Below are 3,622 nucleotides of genomic sequence, written 5' to 3' on the forward strand. Positions count from 1 at the left end.
TTCCCTGGAGATGTTTGTTTTTTTTCTCCTGCTGGTGTGGGAGTGAGCGCCAAGGCTGGGGAGGCTGAGGGGGCACAGCTGCAGGGAGCAAGGCAGGAAGTCCCATCTCCTTCCCTGAACCCCAGCCTTGTCCCCATCCCTTGCACGGGATCTGCCAGCCATGCCTCAGTCATTTGGCTGCATTTCCAACCTGGTTTCCTGTGCCTTAGGCCCAACAGGCAAAGCAAACCCCACCTCCTCTGCTTTGTGCCTCAGGGCGGAGTGATCCTCCCTGGTGAGACAGAGCCTTGCTCCAATCCGCCCCAGGAGATGCTGGCTGGGGACCAGGGCAGAAGGAAGGGGTCAGGGACCATGGAGGGAAACAGAGGATGGGGTCCACAGCAGAGGACAGGGGTTGGGGACCATGGAGGAAGGCAGGGATTTGGGGATCATGAAGGAGGGGGGGGGTTGGGGACCATGGGGGAGGACAAGAGGTCGTGGAGCATGGAGGAGGACAGGGACTTGGGGACCATGGAAGAGGGCAGGGATTTGGGGACCATGGAAGAGGGTAGGGATTTGGGGACCATGGAAGAGGGCAGGGGTGGGGGACCACAGAAAACAGCAGGGGCTCTCACCAACCACCCAGCGAGGGGCAGAGGGAGGGACCCTCCCACTGGCAACTGGGGCTCATGTGAACTGCTCATTACAACCCTGTTCCTGGCCTGTCCGTCTGTCTTTCCAACTATCTGTCTCGCTCACTAATCAAAGAAGATTGTTCCAAGAAAGCTGGAAGAAGAGAAGGAATGTCTCACTTGGCTTCCTTCGGAAAGTCTGGAAAAACCGTGGCATCTCAATGTGCGTGAAGGTCTGCCTGGCGAGAAGCACATTTTCCTTCCAAAGCTGCTGCAAAGATGTGAATCATGAGCCGGTAACGCTGCTGGCAGAGCGCACACCAATTCCACTGAGACGTGGGGCTGGCAGCGGCTCCGCTGTAATCTCTTGGACGGAAAAGACAAACATTTGTCATCGTGACACTGCTGGGGGAGAGCTGCTGGTGCTGCCGAGAGCCCCGTGGTGGCCGGATTCTGCCTGTGCTCAGGGTGCTCCCATCAAGGGCAGCGTCCAGCAGGTTTTCCAAAGGTCTCCAAAGCTCCTCAAGCACCAGCCAAGGGGTTTACGGTCCCTTTTGGTTGTCCTCCACAACATCAACCCCTCGGTGGCATCCCTGCATTCCAGGAATGAAAATAACCCGTATCCAATCATCAGAAAAGGAGCAAAACCCTTTGGAAAGGTCTGCTGGGATCTGGAGGCAGCCCTGGTGCTCTGCCTGCTGCCTGCTGGAGGTGACCCTGTGCCACCATCCCCATCCAGCCTGACCCCTGCTGTCCCCACGCACCCAAGGCTGGGGCCAACCCCCACCCAAAATGTCCCGTGCTGCAATTGCAAGACCCCAGTAGCTGTGGCATATTTATGAAGCCACTCCCTCCCTCCCCAGATGGTCACGAATATCTGCCTACCTGGTTGTCTACCCCAGAGCTGGGGCTGCCACCTTCCCTGCTGGCAGCAGATGCCTGAACACAGCTCCCAGAGCAAACAAAACACCCTTTCCATGCAAGTCCCTCCTTTTTGGGACTTTGGAGCTTTGTGCAGCACCGAGAACTCCCTGGCTCGCCCTGACCCCAGCCCTCCAGCATCCCTCCCAAGACAGAGGCTGGGCTCAGTTCCACCACCACTTCCCTGCCCAGAGTCAGAAGAGTTGCAACACTGAGCGTGGATGTGCAGAGTGTGCCTTCAGGACATGTCCCACCTCGAACCAGAGCACTGCAGCCAGTTTGTGTCTGCAGAGAGCCCCAAAATCAACACATTTTCCCCAAGATGTGTATGTGCAGGACACTGAACCAGGGAGGTAAAATCAGGGAGGTAAATCAGTCAAAGCTGTGTCTTGAAGAACGTGCAGGGGCTTTGGACCCCCTGCCCTCCTCCGTGATACCCACAGAAATGTGGAATCATTACTGTTGGAAAAGCTCTCTAAGATCATCAAGTCCAACAGTTCTCCCAGCACTCCCAAAGCCACCACTAAACCGTGTCCCCAAGTGCCACGCCCACACATCTCCACTGGAGGAGGATTTGCACACCCAAAATTGGGGTTTGCATGTGACATCAGCGCTTCCCAGAGGAGACAGGGTGAGGGATGGGGAGCGAGCCCACTTCTGGGGCTGCCTGCCTTGGGAAGAGCCTTGGGCTGGGGAACAGGGATGTCCCAAAGGATTGCCTGCTTGAAGGAGATGGGTAAAGCCTGGACATCGGCCCCAAGGGGTCACCATTCGCTTTAGTACACCTGGGTGACACTCAGGGCAAGAGGAGAGGAGCCAGGGCAGCCCAGAGCCCTGGGAAGGGGATTTTCACCCCAGGAAGGGGATTTTTAACCCCTGGAGTGTTCAGAATATGTCATCCCTGCAAAATGGGGGGATGGAGGGCTGGTGAGCCAGGGCCTCGAGTGTCCTTCAAAGTGGACAAGAGGCCAGAGGGATGGCAGGGTGCTGACATGCTGCTGTCACCAGCCAGGAGCTGGGGCAACCAGTGAATTCCTGTCAGTTATTATATGGATATCCAGCATTCCCACATGGGTTAGTGCATTCAGCTGCTCCTTCTCTAACACACTCATTAGTGGTCATTTAATTACAGGATGCAAAAACGAGCTGTTCCAAAACACTCCTGTACCTATGGAAAACACGTAATGAGCAATCAGTGCTGCTAATGAGAGAGGGAGTTGTGGTACCAATAACAGGAGAAATCCACCAGTATCCCAGCAATCCTGCCCTCCACCCTAACCCAGCCGGCCTGCTGTGACCTGGAATCATCCCAGCAGCCTTTTGGGGCAGAGGGAGAGAAAATGGCATGTGGGTGAGTGAGCTGGTGGTCAGCGGCCGTTTCCTACACCTGGGAGTGACATGGGGTGTCCAAACCCACCCATATTCCCAGCAAAGGCTGCCAGAGGCAATGGGAAGTGAGTGCCAGTGCCATCACCACTTCAGCTCCGGATCGAAATTCAGCAGCACAGGGAAGCCCTTTGCTTCTTTGCAACTCTCCAGTGCCACTGGCCTGGAGATGGGAGTTAATGGGCTGAACATGAGAACCAAGTGCTCCCGGGGCAGGGAACGCTGCCGGCTCCTTCCCAGTAGCTGTGATTAATTGTTGTTAATATTAAATTCAGCACTTTTATGCAGGACGCAGAAGTGCTTAGGCAGAAGCCCAGCTCCTGTCCTACCTGTCGTTAAAAACACTGCAATTAAGCTCTAGTGGAAGGAAATACAAGTAAACGCATCCTCTGTAAGTGGCTTCAGCTTTCCATGGACATCTGTGTCCCCCGTTTCCTCTTCGGCTGGCCGAGCCGCTTCTGTTTTCCCTCTTCCCATGACCCATATGTTGCTTTTTCTCCTTAATCCTGCCCACAGCTCCCAACAGTGAGGGCCAGAGCAGGGAGGAAAGGAGCCTCAGCTGCCTCTGACCCATTGCCACTGATGGAAAGTTCATGTCAGCTGCAGCTGCAGCCTCAGCCCTGGCCAAAATCCAGGCTGTGCACTGGGTACCTGCTCACCTAGTTGGACCCCAATGCTGCTTTTGCTCCTTTCCATGGGCAGAA

Source organism: Lepidothrix coronata, unplaced genomic scaffold (genome assembly GCF_001604755.1).
Source record: "Lepidothrix coronata isolate B3197 unplaced genomic scaffold, Lepidothrix_coronata-1.0 Scaffold24, whole genome shotgun sequence".
In the NCBI taxonomy this organism is placed as follows: Eukaryota; Metazoa; Chordata; class Aves; order Passeriformes; family Pipridae; genus Lepidothrix; species Lepidothrix coronata.